Source organism: Desmodus rotundus, chromosome 10 (genome assembly GCF_022682495.2).
Source record: "Desmodus rotundus isolate HL8 chromosome 10, HLdesRot8A.1, whole genome shotgun sequence".
NCBI lineage: Eukaryota > Metazoa > Chordata > Mammalia > Chiroptera > Phyllostomidae > Desmodus > Desmodus rotundus.
In genome coordinates this window covers 16,321,473-16,338,970 of record NC_071396.1, presented here as the reverse complement: position 1 = coordinate 16,338,970, position 17,498 = coordinate 16,321,473, and the positions used below count along the sequence as shown (strand labels likewise).

The following is a 17,498-nucleotide window of genomic DNA, read 5'->3' as shown; positions in this document are numbered from 1 at the left end:
GTGCCTGCTGGGCAGTGGTCACCAGAGCATAAGGATCCAACACCAGGAAACAAAGATGCCTAGTGGTGATGGTCATCAACTTGGCATCATGCCCAAAGCACCAGATGCAGGTTACATCTCACAGAAGCAGAGGGACCCACAATTTTGTGTGGATGTCCAGGCTGATGACAAAACCTCACCAAAAGGACATGGAATGTTTATCGCACACATAGTTGAAATTTCTGGGAAGAACAGGAGGAGCACTTCAGCAATGTCAACATGCTTTGATGGAGCCAGGAAAAGAGACTGGCTGAGGGCTTTCATTTTGACAAGGTGTACATGAGGGGAATCTGCTTTAGGGGATTGAGTGGTTTCAGTCTCCCAATGACATCTAAAGAGGGGACCCAGACTCTTATCAGATTTCCTGTGTGGGGTGCTTGAAGAAGAGGCAGGAATGAGACTTCATTTGTCAGCAGTCAAATATAACATAATAAAAATGGTAACTACCTATTTCACTTAAAAATCATAAAAATGAGCAAAAATGAGATAAATGTCATAATGTGTGAACTACAAACATGTCTACAGAAAAGAAAAGGGATTTTGATTACAAGAAAGCAATTGGTGTTGGTAATGATGGTGATGGTGATGAAGATGATTATGGTGATGATGAGGATGAGTATGACGACAAACTTGGATTGAGTCAATTGTCTTTGTTCAATGAAAGGATGTTTATCTGGACACACCATCACCATAGCTCCTCCGGTCAGGGGTGTCCCCCCTTCCCTGTCAATGTTGAGGGAGCCCCGGTGAATTATTCAGCTTGGGTGAGCCATGTTGTGACCAGAGGTGTAATAACCTGAAAGTTTTCTAAGTGCTCATCCTCTGGACCTGTGACCTTGTTACCAAATGTAACAGAGACACTGTGAAAATGTGAATGGGTAACAAGAAATGCCTTTTCCACTTTTTTCCAATGACATGCTCCTTGTTTCTCTTGATCTGTACCTTCAGAATCTTTAACATTTCTATCTCTAACTCCTGTTTTCTAACATAATATAAACTATCTCTATCATGCCCTGTACTTCCTTGTGGATTCTTTCTTAAAAAGTCTTTAAACCCATATGTCTAGTAAACTGTGTTCATGAAAACAAGGCCTGGTTCTGTATGTGACTCTATGTCCAGCATCTTCCCCTCACCCATTTGCAAAGTGTCTGCTCTAGCCCCTATGTCTGCTGTACCCAATAAACATGGATAATGGAGACTCATGTTTTTCTGGGGAGATCATTGGACAAAAACACCTAATAAAAGATCCATTAAAATACTGATACATTAGACTGTGTTAAAATTAAAGAATCCCCCCCACACAATAATCCATTAAGCTAATAAACACACAGATGAGAACTTGCAGACTATGTTTCCAAATTTCCTGTCTGAGGGAAGAAAGAGTTTATTATACATTAAGACCTTTTTAGGTTGTGTGGAAGATCCCATGACCCTCTGACCATAGAGATCATCCCCAGAAACTGGGCTCAGAAAGGCTCAGAGTGGGGATTTCCTGTGAGGGTGGAAGTTCCCTTTCCAATGAGCCAATCTGTACTTAGAATTCTCTTCATTGCTCGGCCCCTGAACCACAACATCACTGACAACACTAGTCTGAGAAAACAGATCAGTTAAACCACGGCCATAATCATCTCAACAAATGTAGAATTACAAGTTGTAAACAAACATATTTACTTTTTATTTCTAATCTTTTATTCATGTGACAATGTGATTTTTTCTGATGTGATTGGTTTGTGGAGTCTCTGCAATGTGCAAAGGGCTTGTGTGAGGGAGCACTTTGCACAGGGGCCTTAGAAACCATCAAAAAACTTCCAACATCAAGAATCCAGGATGTCCCCGGCTGGTGTAGCTCAGTGGATTGAGTGAGGGCTACAAAACAAATGGTTGCTGGTTGGATTCACAATCAGGGCACATGCCAGGGTTCTGGGCCATGTCCCCAGTAGGGGGCGTGCGAGAGGCGCCCACACATTGATGTTTCTCTCCTCTTTCTGCTTCCCTTCCCCTCTCTCTAAAAATAAGTAAATAGAATCACAAAGAAATTAGAATTTAAAAAAAAAAGAATTCAGAATGACCTAAATGTCTGTGCTTGGGAGGAAATTACTGGGGAAAAAAATGGCATCATAAATTAAGAAACAAGATACTGAGAATAACTACCCTTCATTTCTGAATTTGTTAGCAAAAATAGATATTGTTTGTATGATTCTGTTATATTATTTTTGTATTTATGGATATACTAGAGTTTTGCTATTCAGATAGTGCCCCAAAATGGTAATCCTTTTAAAAAATAATTTAAAGATACATGAAATTCGAAGTGTCACCCACTCACCTAATCAAACTTTTCTTTTTATGCTCAGAAAAGAGAGGCTCACCATTGATCTAATTTCAGTGTGTCTCATAGTCCAGGATATCCCCTACACCTGAATCACAGGTTGAGTGATTTCAAGAGAAAAGATGTCCCCACAGAGGTCCCAGAATGACTTGGGCAGTGGACATTAGTGCGGTCCCACATGCAGGGAAAAGGCTGTCCCACATGCAAATTTCTCTTCCAGATCGAAGGTAAATCTTGTCCTAGGTTGTGGAGGCTCGCAGTTTTCTCCTCACATAGGCTGAGTCTCTGGGGAAGAAATAGCTGTAGTCTATGCTCTAGAAGAAGATGAAACCACTGGGATTCTCCCTGTGCCTGGTAACAACCCCTCAGGGTGAGTGTCTCAGATGTCAGACACTAATGTGGGAGGTCCTGCCTTATTATTGAAGGCCTGCAGGGGACCAGGGGGACAATCATGCTTGATGGCCTTGGAACTGTAGCATCCACATGAGCTTTGGTTCTACCTTCAGCATCCAGGACACAAGTGTTCCTCCTGAGACTCAGGCCTGAGTCCCCGGATGAAAAATAAACTTGAGACTCCTCTGCAACCTTCACGTTATACTTGCTCCTCAAATTCCCTCAAACCTTCTTTCTGTCACAATCTCTTATTTCCTCAGGTACACACTGTAGTGGTGGGATGTGTGCCTCAGTCCCAGGAACACAAGGTTGACATAAGTGTGACTCAGTCTCTGTCAGACCCAGGGCCCCATCAACCCTGCCCCCATGAAACAGGCTATGCATCCATGCCCCTCATTCATCTCATCCTTCTCATCCTGAGGCTTCCAGAATGGATGGGTGGCTGCGACAGAGGACCATGAGCAACACTTGGAAATTATTACTGTTTGTTCTATCTCAGCACAGCATCTGGTCACGGCTGCTTCCTGTCCATTTCACGTGATCATGTGTTGACTCATTTAACCTGAGTTTCTTGTTGGCCTTCCTTGTGCTGTGCCCCCTCCTTCCTATTCAGGAAAATAGTGAGAACACCTGTTTACAATCAATTGCATTATGATGTAAACAGGAGAGATGGAATAGGAAACTCAATAAGCACTATGTGCTCCGACCTCACTAGAAAATATCATTCCCCCTTTAAAGGAGAGAAAGTGTACAGATGCAAAGACAGACGAGCCTTGGAGACACAATGCCCAGAGAAATGTGTCACTCTCAGAATCACAATGACTATGAGCTTCCATGTCTGTGAGAACCTGGAGTGGCCAAAGGCTTGGAGACACAGCACAGAATGTGGTGGCTGGAGCAGGGACAGGAAGCAGGGAGTTATTATGTAATGGGCAGCGAGCCAGTTTGGGAAAGTGAGCATTTCTGGATTTGGATGCTGATGATGGTTGCACAACTTTGTGAGTGTGCTTAATGTCACTGTGTCCACTTAAAATAGATTAGCACAGTGAATGTTTGGGGCAAGAACCTCAGAAGGGTTATAAGTGCCCCATGCATGTTTCCAGTGAATTGGAATATGGGAAGAGGGGAAGTCTGTTCCAGGGTCTTTGGCCACAGGGGTCCCTGAGCTGAGACCAGTGTGTGAGGTGGATGTGTGGGACAAGAAGAGTGGGTGGGTCCTGTCTTGAGAGGCCTGCAGGGCATTACAAGGGCCTGGTGCATCTTCAGGTGAGATACGATGTGGGTGGCACATCATTGGAGCCCAACACCCTCTGATTCTGAGTGTCACCAGGAAGGGGGTGGGCTGCATGATTGTCCATGATGCCCACCACACACAGGACCATCCTGCACAAAATGGGCCCACCCTTCTCTGGAGACTTTTTTCCCCATGAATTTCTACTTTGCAACATCCTCTGAGCAGGTAACCAACATTTCCTTCTGCTCTCACCTGGGGTGGGAGTGAGAAAAATAAGACTTTTAACAAGATCCGCTTGTCCTGGCCTCAGAGTCTTCAAAGCTCTTTGAGAACAAGGACACAAAGACACAGAGACACCCAGATGCTCACCAGAATGTGTCTCAGGGCAGCATCACAAGGACATATGAGGGCAGAGAGGACATATCCACTCTGAGGGCCCTTTAGTACAGGTGAGGACACACAGCGTTAGGCTGGACAGAGCCATAATTGAGCTCAGTTCTTCTCCATGATGGAGGAGAGGACAGGGCAGGGTTACAAAGCACAGGGTCCTTTGGAGAACAGGTGCATTGCCTATTGGAGGAGACATTCTAACTGCTTCTCTCCTTTGACGTCCACCTATCTTTCCTTTATGCTGGTCATACTGGACTGTGCCCAGGGATTCTCACAGGTTTCCACCCACACCTTCAGAGCAGTTGGGACATTCCCATCAAACATGCCACCTAGACACCACATGGCTGCACTAACTCCTCACTCACAGCTCTCTTGTCAACAAAGGGGGAATCTCATGAGTCGTTCATCACCAGAGAAAATCTCACATGTGTTCCATGGATGTCCTCAGTCTCTCAGAAGCACTCCAGGCCTTGCTGTGCCCTATAAAATAATAGGCACTTCAGTGGGTATTTTCTGTTTATGGACTGCATGATATTTGGTGAAGTAAATCAGGTTTTAAGCATTTACCAGGCTGTTAAATCCCATCATATTTTTCACTTCAGTTTAGTCATTTAATGTAAAGTACACCTACCCTGCCTTTGGCTTCCCTCCATCTGTAACTTTGGCCCGCCATGGACTCCCAGTCCTCTCCCCAGGATATCAGTCTCCAATCCCCTGCTCAGGGTCTCAGGTGAATGCAGGGATGGCAGGTTCCAAACTGATCTGTATGACCCGAAAGCAGGTCTCACCATCCTCACACATCTCAGAACACCTGCTGACCCAGAGTCAGTGCCTCTGTCTAACTGGGAGACAGTGACTCCAGGGTCTCAGCATCGCATGTGGTCTAGGAACTTGGGAGGCCTCCTGAGTGGGTCACCTGTGTGCAGGGGCTTTACAGCCCTGGGTGAAGTGAGATGAAAGGAACAACACAGCGTGTCTAACACCTGTCTTAGCTGCAGGCCCTTGACTGGACACTGGGCAGCAGGTGGCCCATTTCGTGGAGCTGGACTGGGACAGAGGCTGCATCTGCACCACCACCTGCAGGACCATGGGCCTCAGCTAGGTCAAATGAAAGATTGTTCTTTATTTTTCTCTTAATTTTACATCAAAATTTACATCAAATGTTACTTTACATAACATTATGATTTCCAGTCCAGCAAAGATGACTCTCCTACATATATTCATTTGAATTTGGGAAGATGATTGGGTATAATGTTAATCTTTCTTAACATGCTATTGAAATTAATGGGATCAAAATAGTAGGGCCCTCTCATCCAGTCCAACTTTAAATTTTAAATGTAGAAAGAAGGGCTGTCATTTGACACTTTTCTTTTTTTTTTTTAACATTTTTTTTTATTGTTATTTAATTACAGTTGTATGCCTTTTCTCCCCATCCCTTCACCCCACCCCAGGTGAACCCACTTCCCTCCCCCCTCTCCACCCTCCCCCTTGGATTTGTTCATGTGTCCTTTATAGTAGTTCCTGTAATCCCCTCTACCCACTGTCCCCGCCCCCACCCCCCACCCCCGCCCTTGCTATTGTTACATTGTTCTTAACTTCAATGTCTCTGGTTATATTTTGTTTGCTTTTTCCTTCTATTGCTTATGTTCCAGTTAAAGGTGAGATCATATGGTATTTGTCCCTCACTTCCTGGCTTATTTCACTTAGCATAATGCTCTCCAGTTTCATCCATGCTGTTGCAAAGGGTATAAGCTCCTTCTTTCTCTCTGCTGCGTAGAATTCCATTGTGTAAATATACCATAGTTTTTGGATCCACTCGTTTGCTGATGGGCACTTCGGTTGCTTCCAGTACTTGGCTATTGTAAATTGTGCTGCTATGAACATTGGGGTGCACAGATTCTTTTGGATTGGTGTTTCAGTGTTCTTAGGGTATAATCCCAGCAGCGGAATTACTGGGTCAAAGGGCAGTTCCATTTTTAGTTTTCTGAGGAAATTCCATACTGTTTTCCACAGTGGCCGCACCAGTCTGCATTCCCACCAACAGTGCACGAGGGTTCCCTTTTCTCTCCATCCTCTCCAACATTTGTTTGTGGATTTGTTTATGTTGGCCATTCTGACTGGTGTGAGATGATACCTCATTGTGGTTTTAATTTGCATCTCTCTAATGGCTAGTGATGCTGAGCATCTTTTCATATGTCTCTGGGCCTTCTGTATGTCTTCCTTGGAGAAGTGTCTGTTCAAGTCCTTTGCCCATTTTTTAATTGGGTTGTTTGTCTTCCTGGAGTGGAGTCGTGTGAGTTCTTTATATATTTTGGAGATCAGGCCCTTGTCTGAGGTATCATTGGCAAATATGTTTTCCCATATTGTTGGTTCTCTTTGTAATTTGGTGCTGTTTTCTTTAGCCATGCAGAAGCTTTTTATTTTGATGAGGTCCCATTCGTTTATTCTTTCCTTTATGTCCCTTGCTTTAGGGGATGTGTCTGTGAGGATGTTGCTGCGTGGAATGTCTGAGATTTTCCTGCCAATGTTTTCCTCAAGGACTTTTATGGTGTTACGACTTATATTTAAGTCTTTTATCCATCTTGAGTTTATTTTCGTGTATGGCGTAAGTTGGTGATCGAGTTTCATTTTTTTGCACGTAGCTGTCCAGATCTCCCAACACCATCTGTTGAAGAGACTGTTTTTGCTCCATTTTATGCTCCTGCCTCCTTTGTCAAATATTAATTGATCGTATAGATTTGAGTTTATTTCTGGGCTCTCTATTCTGTTCCATTGGTCTATGTGCCTGTTTTTATGCCAGTACCAGGCTGTTTTGATTACCGTGGCCTTGTAATACAGTTTGATATCAGGTATTGTGATACCTCCTGCTTTGTCCTTCTTTCTCAAAATTGCTGCTGCTATTCGAGGTCGTTTATGGTTCCATATGAATTTCTGCAATGTTTGTTCTATATCTGTGAAATATGTCATGGGTACTCTAATAGGGATTGCATTGAATCTATAAATTGCTTTGGGTAGTATGGCCATTTTGATGATGTTAATTCTTCCAATCCATGAACATGGTACATGCTTCCATTTGTTTGTATCTTCCTTAATTTCTTTCTTCAGTGTTGTGTAGTTTTCTGAGTACAGGTCTTTTACCTCCTTGGTTAGGTTTATTCCTAGGTACTTGATTTTTCTTGTTGCTATATCGAATGGGATTTTTTTCCTGATTTGTGTTTCTGCAGTTTCGTTGTTGGTGTACAGGAATGCCTTTGATTTCTGGGTATTGACTCTGTATCCAGCTATTTTGCCAAATTCATTTATTAGGTCGAGTAGTTTTTGAGTGGAGTCTATAGGGTTTTCCATGTACACTATCATGTCGTCTGCAAATAGTGACAGTTTCATTTCCTCCTTTCCAATTTGGATGCCTTTTATTGCTTTTTCTTGTCTGATTGCTGTGGCTAGGACTTCCAATACTATGTTGAATAGGAGTGGTGAGAGAGGGCATCCTTGTCTTGTTCCTGATCTTAGTGGGAAAGCTCTAAGTTTTTGTCCATTGAATGTGATGTTGGCTGTAGGTCTCTCATATATGGCCTTAATTATGTTGAGGACTGCTCCCTTTATTCCCACTTTGCTGAGTGTCTTTATCAGAAATGGGTGCTGTATCTTATCGAACGCTTTTTCCGCATCTATTGATATGATCATGTGATTTTTGTCTTTGCTGTTGTTGATGTGATGTATTATGTTTATTGATTTGCGAATATTGTACCATCCTTGCATCCCTGGGATGAATCCCACTTGATCATGGTGGATGATCTTTTTAATATATTGCTGGATGCGGTTTGCTAATATTTTGTTGAGAATTTTAGCGTCTATGTTCATCAGCGATATTGGCCTAAAGTTTTCTTTCTTCGTTGTGTCTTTATCTGGTTTTGGGATTAGGATGATGTTGGCTTCATAAAAAGAGTTTGGGAGTCTTCCATCAGTTTGGATTTTTTCGAATAGTCTGTGAAGGATAGGGGTTAGTTCTTCCTTAAATGCTTTGTAGAAATCTCCTGTGAAACCATCTGGTCCAGGGCTTTTGTGTGATGGGAGTTTCTTGATGACTGCTTCAATTTCCTTTGCTGATATTGGTCTGTTCAGGTTTTCTGCTTCTTCTTCAGTCAGTTTTGGAAGATTATATTTTTCTAGAAATGTGTCCATTTCATCTAGGTTTTCAAATTTCTTAGCATATAGGTCTTCATAGTAATTTCTTACGATCCTTTGTATTTCTGTGGTATCAGTTGTAATCTCTCCACTTTCATTTCTAATTCTGTTTATTTGGATCCTCTCCCTTTTCTTCTTGATAAGCCTACTTAAAGGCTTGTCGATTTTGTTTATCTTTTCAAAGAACCAGCTTCTGGATTCATTGATCCTTACAATTGTGCTTTTAGTCTCTATGTCATTTAGTTCTGCTCTGATCTTGGTTATTTCCTTCCTTCTGCTTGCTCTGGGCTGTCTTTGTTGTTGTTCCTCCAGTTCTTGTAGGCGTAGGGTTAGGTTGTTTGTGTGAACTGTTTCTAACTTCTTAAGGTAGGCCTGTATTGCTATGAACTTCCCTCTCAGGACTGCCTTTGCTGTGTCCCATAGGTTTTGGGTTGTTGTGAGTTCGTTTTCATTTGTTTCCAGGAAGTTTTTGATTTCTTCCCTAATCTCATTCTTGACCCATTCATTGTTTAATAGCATGCTATTCAGTCTCCATGATTTTGAGTGTTTTGGGTTTTTACCCTTGGGGTTGGTTTCTAGTTTCAGACCCTTGTGGTCAGAGAAGATGCTTGATATGATTTCAATTTTCTTGAATTTGTTGAGGGTTGCTTTGTGTCCTATCATGTGGTCTATCTTTGAAAAAGTTCCATGGACACTTGAAAAGAATGTGTATTTTGCTTCTTTGGGATGAAAAGCTCTGTATATATCAGTTAAGTCCATTTCCTCTAGGGTATTGTTAAGTGACACAATATCTTTGTTAATCTTTTGTTTGGAAGACCTGTCCATTTTTGATAGTGGGGTGTTAAAATCCCCTACTATAATTGTGTTGCTGTCAATATCTTTCTTGAAATCCTCCAAGATTTTCTTTATGTATTTGGGTGCTCCTATGTTGGGTGCATATATATTTATAATGTTTATGTCTTCTTGGTGGATTCTTCCTTTGAGTATTATGAAGTGACCTTCTGGGTCTCTCTTTATGGCCCTTCTTTGGAAGTCTATTTTGTCTGATATGAGTATTGCTACCCCTGCTTTTTTTTCCTGTCCGTTTGCTTGGAAAATTTGTTTCCAGCCCTTCACTTTCAGTCTGTGTAAGTCTTTTGTCCTGAGATGGGTTTCTTGTAGGCAGCATATGTGTGGGTCATGTTTTCTTATCCATTCAGCTGTTCTATGTCTTTTGATTGGAGCATTTAATCCATTTACATTTAAGGTTATTATCGATAGGTAGTTATTCATTGCCATTATTTCCTACCTGTGTTCCTCTGTCTTTCTCTTTTCCTTCCTTTCCTTAAAGCAGTCCCTTTAGCATCTCTTGCAGAGCTGGTTTGGTGGAGCTGTATTCTTTTAGACTTCTTTTGTCTGGGAAGCTCTTTATTTGGTCTTCTATCTTGATTGAGAGCCTTGCTGGGTAAAGTAGTCTTGGTTGGAGGCCTCTGGTTCTCATTACTTGGTATATTTTTTGCCATTCTCTTCTGGCTTGGAGCGTTTCCATTGAGAAGTCAGTTGCTAACCTTATTGGGGCTCCCTTGTATGTTACTTCCTTTTTCTCCCTTGCTGCCTTTAAGATCCTCTCTTTGTCTTGGAAATTTGCCATTTTAATTATGATGTGTCTTGCAGTGGGTCTCTTTGGGTTCCTCTTGTTTGGGACTCTCTGTGATTCCTGGATTTGGGTGACTTTTTCTCTCCTCAGATTAGGGAAATTTTCCATCATTACTTTTTCAAACAGGTTTTCTATCCCTTGCTCTTCTTCTTCTCCTTCTGGTATTCCTATTATACGGATATTGTTACGTTTCATGTTGTCCTGCATTTCCCTTATTGCCTCTTCATTCTTTCTGAGCCTCTTTTCCTTTTCTTGCTCCTTCTGGGTGTTTTTTTCTACTTTATCCTCCAGCTCGCTGATCCGATCCTCTGCTTCATCAAGTCTGCTTTTAATTCCTTCTACTGTGTTCTTCAATTCAGAAATTGTATTCTTCATTTCCTCTTGGCTCTTGTTGATATTTTCTATTTCCTTTTTCATGTTGATATAGTTTGCAGTTAGTTCATTGTAGTTTCCTTGTAGTTTCTGGTAGTTCTCTTTGAGCTCAGAGAGCTCAGTGAGCTTCCTGATGACCATTGCTTTGAACTCAGTATCTGATAGTTGACTTGCCTCTTTTTCGGTTAGTATTCTTTCTGAGACTTCCTCCTTTCCTTTCATTTGGGAATTGTTTCTTTGTCTTCCCATTGTTTGTGAGGCTCTTCTTGTTGGCCTCTGCTTCTTAAATTGCTTTGTTCTGAATCCCTGGGTTTATGATATGAACTTCTATGGTAGAATGCCAATGGGATTCGGTGGTGCTGTCTCCTTACTCTCCTGTGCTCACTGGTCTTGAGCTGACGTTTATGTGTTTAACACGGTCTAACTCTAGTCTTTTCAGCACTCCAGGTTTTGTTGTCGCACCGTCAGATCTTTCAGTGTCCTCTATCTTTGGTCTCTGATCTTCGTATATGCTGGAATACTGTTGGCTGTTCGCTCTGCTCCTCAGATCAGCTAGGTATTTCCCTGGCGTTGCGGGGAAGGGATTCCGCTCCCACCTATGTTGCCGCCATCTTCCAAGATCCTCCCATTTGACACTTTTCAAAGTTGTCTCCTAACACAATTGCTCTCCTATTATTTACCGACACCATCAAGTCCAAGAGTTGGAATATGGTCAGCACCCAGAATGACGTGGGGCAGTGACCTCAGTCCCTCCCCACTAATTAGAACAGAGTCCCTTGAAGACAACTTCTGGGCACCATCTGTGTATCTTGGTCAGATTCAGGTTTGGGGATTTGGACCATAGTGTATCCACAGAAAGTTCTAGGACATTTTCTTATTTCTGAACAATGCAAGTGAGCTTGGTGAAAAGAAGTACATGAAAGTCAAGAATGAAATCATATGCCCCTGTCTCTGGTCAAGCATCACAGAGGTGACATTCTGGCAGCAGAGATGAGGGTTGACAGTGTTCCAGGTTCCAGTACAGTCCATGATATCACAGCATTCTATCAGTCCTCAATCAGGGTCAGTTCCTGATTGAAGTTTTCGCCACATAATGTCCTGTCCAGTCACAAAGGCACCGAATGGATAGTGCGCTTGGCTGTCTAAACCTCAAGTCATGAAACAATGTAAGAGTTTAACAAGCCCAAGGGGGTGATGAGAATGACATCACAGGACTGATGGTCAGGAAAGAAAGCAGGAAGGATCAGGGAGCCTGAACTCACTTCCTTTTAACAGTAAACAGAGCTCCACAGATACCAAATTTCATCTGAAAACTTCAGACTCAGAACTGACACAATTAAAAGTTATGTTATTTCTATTCACTCAAAATCTGTAAACTATCATTCAACTTGTTTCTCCACTTAAAGTCGAACCACACAATTTGCAAATAACAAGTCACCCAGAGATGCTCCCACATGTGTCACTAATAAGGACACTGCAAATGATGCAACATAGGTTCATTGTTCATGCCCTTGTGTTCCTCTCTTCTTCAGAGAGTAAAATCCTGCCTCTGAATTGAACTCTTCCTGACCCAAATCTAGGGTGGATGGAAAGGAATTTGTTAAATTACAAGACTCTTGCTGCTTGCATGGTTCAGAGTGACCACTGGGGGACAGTATAGCCCATGCAACCCTGTTCCCACACATACCCTGAGCATTTGATGTATGACCCTCTGGACCTCAGAATAAGGTTGAATACCCCACTGCCCATCCAGAGGGGCATATTCCTCCTCCCACACACTCTGAGAGTGCTGTCCACTCCAGGTCTTCACAATCACTAGGTCTGTTCTCTGCTCCTCTTTCCAATTTTAGTTCTGCACACACAGATCGACAAAGGGCTCTCACTGAACTGTTTACATGCCCAGGTGTCAGTTCCAGTCCATCTCTTTATGTCTATCTTAGTCTCTCTGCAACCTTGGCACTGCCTGGCCACGTTCATCCTTGTGAAGGAAGCTCTCAGACCAGACCATGTCCCTGTCATGTCTGCTTAGCATTTCCATCCCACCCTGGGTAGTTCACCCCTCATCTACCTGGCAGTTACGTGGTGCATTTTCTCAAGGAATATTCTAGATTTCTCTGCTGCATACTGTAGGGAAATTCACAATATAAATTGCTATCAAGTGAATCAAATTCTGACATAAATCAGGGCTTCATGCCATGAAACACTGCTCTCCTGGTCACACTGACACTTTCCAATCATATTAAGGATTCCAACCACCATTGCTTTACCAGTTTTCAGGACCTTTCTGGCCAAATCTAGATTTTTTTATTCCACAGACAATGGAGGGAGTCCAAATTTTGTAAAGATTTCAATAAAACAACAAAACAAGACTCATTTTTAAAAAGCGTAATAAAAATAAATTTGTTAATAGGAAAAAACATTTCCCCCACCAAAAATTCTACTAAGGGAGTTGAATGACAAGAGTATACAGGAAGATTATATTTGTAAATCACATGTCTGATGGAAGAAAGTGTTATTGCACATTAAGAATGGTATGCGTTGTGTGGGAGAGCCCAGCGCCATTGGAGTTCTGTGACCACCTCCATAAGCAGGGACAGGGGAGGCTGGGAGTGAGGTTTCCTGTAGAGGTAGAAGTTCCCTTTCCAGTGAGAAAATCTGTGTTAGGAATTCTCTTCATTAACCCCCTGTGAACCCCAGCATAACTGACCAAACTAGACTGAGAAAACAGGCCAGTTAAAACACTGTAGGAATCATTTCAAGATATGAACATTCATCTATGGTACATGTGCGTAATTACTATTGTTATTTCTAATATTTCCATGTAATACCAATGTAATTTCTCATGCAATTATTTCGGGTCACAGCAATATGCCATGGGCATGCATGAAAATAGTTTTCACAGGGAGCTGTAGACACAATCAAAATCTCCCATTTTTTTTTTTGGATGAGTCTTTTTCACCTGTGCTGGGGATTCAATTACTCAGATAAAAATAATGTTATAAATAAAGAAAATATTGTATGGAAACTGGCTTGCTCTATGTTTTAAGTCTTTACACCAAAGTAGACATTATTTGCATATAAAATTACATTGATATATATTTGGTAATTGTTCCATTTCAGAAAATATCTGAATAAATAGAAATCCCTTTTAAATATTTTTGAAAGATGCATGAGTATTCAAAAGTATCACATACTCATCTAGTCCAGCATTTCTTCTTATGCTCAGAAAGGTGATCCCATCATTTGATTAATTCCCATGTCTGTCATAAACCATTGGATCCCCTCTCTGTGACATGCATGGTGAGTGAGTTCAAGAGAAGGGGTATCCTCACAGAGGTCCCAGAATGGTCAGGGTGTTGGACCTCTGACCCTCCCCACTTATAGGGGAAAGGCTGTCCTGCATGCAAATTCCACTTTCAGCTCCAGAGTAAATCCTCCCCTGGGCTTTGGGGTCTCACAGCTCTCTGCTCACACAGGACTGAGGTCTCTGGGGAAGGCAGTGCTGTGCTCTAGGGAAGATGAGATCTCCGGGTCTCCTCCTGTGCCTGGTGACAAGCCCTCAGGGTAATTGTCTAGGATGTCAGACAAGGGCTATGGGATGGTGATGAATGCACATCACTGAGAGGAGCTGATGTTCCTTATTCTCAGATGTTCTGCCCCAGGTTGCAGGAGTCAGGCCCAGTACCGGTGAATCCATGGCAGATGCTCACCCTCTCCTGCACTGCCTCTAGATGCTCTTTAATGAGCACTCATCTGCACTGGACCCACGAGGCTCCAGCTAAAGGGCTGGAGTGGGTTGGTGTTATAAGGAGTGATGGAAGCAGAGATGCTAACCCAATGCTGACCTTTCAGCTCAGCATCACCAGGGACACCTCCAAGAGCCAAGTGTATTTAGCCTTGGCTAGTATGGCTCAGTGGATTGAGTGCTGGCTTGCAACCCAAAGCATCCCTGGTTCGATTCTCAGTCAGGGTACATGCCTGGGGTCTAGGCCATGTCCCTAGTGGGGGACCTGTGAAAGGCAATCACACAATGTTGTTTCTCTCCCTCTCCTTCACCCTCCCTTTCTCTCTCTCTAAAAGTTAATAAGTAAAAAAGAGCCAGGTGTTTTAAACCCTGAACAGCTTAAGAGCCAGCCAGCAGCAGAGCCATGTATTATTGAACAAGAAACACATGGGGGGAAGTCACTGGGAGCCCACAAACAAACCTCCCTGTAGGAGAGGCTGTGACCGCCCCACCGTGGGGCATTCAGGGGCCTGAAACACAAGGACACTCCCAGGAACAGGTGCAGTCTGGTTGTCTCTTCGTGTAACACTTTCCCTCAGAACCTCTCTGGATTCCTGATTCTGTGCTCACCTTTGAAGTCTCTGAAAATATTCCTGCAGACAAAAGGCTGAGTCTGTCCTGGGGCCAATGGTGCAGCCCAGCCCCACACAGCTCAGTGTCCAAAGCAGCCAGCAGCAGAACACGTGCATGTAGGGCAGTGGGCACCAGCAGAAAAATAACTGTGTGTGTGATCTATTGAGCAGTAGATGTGCAGTGGGATTAGGGCCTCATACAGGGTACTCAGATGGGACCTTCAGGCAGAGGAACCAGAGGACATCAGAGAATTCCAAACTTCGCAAGAACTTCTGTACTCTGTGGTATTGGCTGAGTCAGGGCATCTGCCAGCCTCAGGGAAGGGGCTCCCTAGTGGCTTCATAGACCCCAGGTTTGATGGTTCCCTGCTAAGTCACTGGGGTTTAGTAAGGTCAGTTCTCTGTGCCAAGAGATGTAAGAGCACATGATGTCCCTGGGGAGCATCCTACAGTCAGGGTACTGTCTTCAATTCTAGAGTAGAGGTCCTGAGAGGTCCCTTCACTGAGTCCAGACAGGACCCTCCCCTGCAGAGCATGGGATGGGCAGCAGGGGTCACACAGGACCCACAAGCTCAGGGCTTCTGCCCAGAAACAAATGCAGAGGAGCTGGGGAGGGGTTGACTTGTGAGGCCCTGAGTCTTTCTGCTTTCATGAAATCATTTAAAACAGGAGTTAGACACTAGGTGACTGTAAATATCCTATTTATCAGAGAAATTACCAAACTTGGTACAACATGAGAACAAGAATAAAGGGTTTTTTCTAGGGTTTCTTTATATTTGAATTGTGAGGACCTGGGAACAAGGATGGTTGTGTTAACTCACTAGGTGCAGTGTTTTGAGACACACTGATCCAGGAATAAGACATCCAGGTGTTGAGCCCCGAACAGATCCAAGTGTTCGCTATGACACTCAATGGTGGGCTCAAAATGTGGAGCATGTCCTGTGCAGGCCTGTTCCTCAGTGCAAGGAGCTATGTCAGCACAGAGCTGAGGGACCTGGCAGGGGACAATATCCTGCAAAACTGATTAGACATGGAGCCCCAGACTCCCACTGAGCAAGCTCCTTGTGCCCTCGTCCTTCTGTCAGGTAGGGTCAAGTTATTCAGCTATGAAAACACCTGCCTCATGAATATGCAAATGAGAAGAGGTACACTAGTTAAATGTGGGTCTCTGTGCCCTGAGAGCATCTCCCACAGCCACACCCACCCCTACAGAAGTCCTGACAGCACAACTCCTCACCATGGACTGGAGCTGGAGAGCACTCTTCCTGGTGGCAGTGGCCACAGGTAAAGGGCTTTGCAGGCCGGGGATTGAGGAGGAGTCCTGGAAGAGGCAAGGGGAATTTCCAAACACTTCTGTCTCCTCTCCACAGGTGTCCACGCTGAAGTGCAGCTGGTGCAGTCTGGGGCTGAGGTGAGGAAGCCTGGGGCATCAGTGAAGGTCTCCTGCAAGGCTTCTGGATACACCTTCACCAGCTACTATATGCACTGGGTGCGACAGGCCCCAGGACAAGGCCTGGAGTGGATGGGAAGAGTTAACCCTAACAGTGGGGGCACAAGCTACGCACAGAATTTCCAGGGCCGAGTCACCATGACGGCAGACAAATCTGCAAGCACAGCCTACATGGAGCTGAGCAGCCTGAGAGCTGAGGACACGGCTGTGTATTACTGTGCAAGAGACACAGTGAAGGAAACAAAGCATGAGCCCAGACACAAACCTCCCTGCAGGAGAGGCTGGGAACACCAGGGGGAGTTCAATGTCCCTGAACACAGGACCTTCTCATGAGCATGTTCACTAGGAGTTCTGTGCAGGTTTCCTGTGTGGTTTCCTTTTCCTGTAACAGTTTCCCTCAGGGAACCTCTCTGGATTCCTTATTCTGAACTCACCTCTGAAGTCTCTGAGTTAGAAAAGTCTGTTGTAAAGAAACATGGTATTCTCACATGAACAAAATTCAGAGTCTCTTTCACACACTCTTGGCCCACTTACAATGACTCATTAAACCTTCTGAGCTACGTTAACCAGAGGCTCTGCTGGGTCCAAGAGTGTTGTATAGGCCCTCACAGCTCAGGGTCCAAGCTGGCCAGCACCAGGTCACATTCATGCTTGGCAGTGGGCATCAGAGGCAAATGAAACGAATGCCAGAAAGTGAAACACCCCCAGTGGTGATGGTCACTGACTTGGCATCGTGCTCACAGCACCCAGCATAGGTGACACCACGCAGGACAGAGGGACCCACAACAGCATGGTGTGGATGTCCAGCCTGGAGACTAAAACACACACACCCAAGGGACATGGAGGGTCTATCATGCACATTTTTTTAATCTCTGGGAGGATTGGCAAAGATCCTTCAGCATTTCAGACATGCTTTGAAAGAGCCAGGAAAGGGGACTGATTCGGGTTTTTATTCTGTTGAGAAGGTGGCACAGGGGGTTCTGCTTATTGGTATTGTGTGGTTTCAATCTCCCAGTGACTTCTAAAGTGGGGGCCCAGCCTTTGCTATCACATTTCCTATGTGGACAGATGGACAAGGGGCAGGAATGACCCATCAGTTGCCAACATTCACACATAA

At 43.9% G+C, this 17,498-nt stretch overlaps 1 long non-coding RNA gene across 1 annotated transcript; it reads left to right on the top strand.

Moving 5' to 3' along the window:
- The first annotated feature begins 16,110 nt into the window (after nt 1-16,110).
- On the top strand, nt 16,111-16,479 carry LOC128779432 (uncharacterized). Its single transcript, XR_011650515.1, has 2 exons — nt 16,111-16,215; nt 16,302-16,479. It is a non-coding gene; the product is annotated as an uncharacterized lncRNA (long non-coding RNA).
- Nucleotides 16,480-17,498: the final 1,019 nt, after the last annotated feature.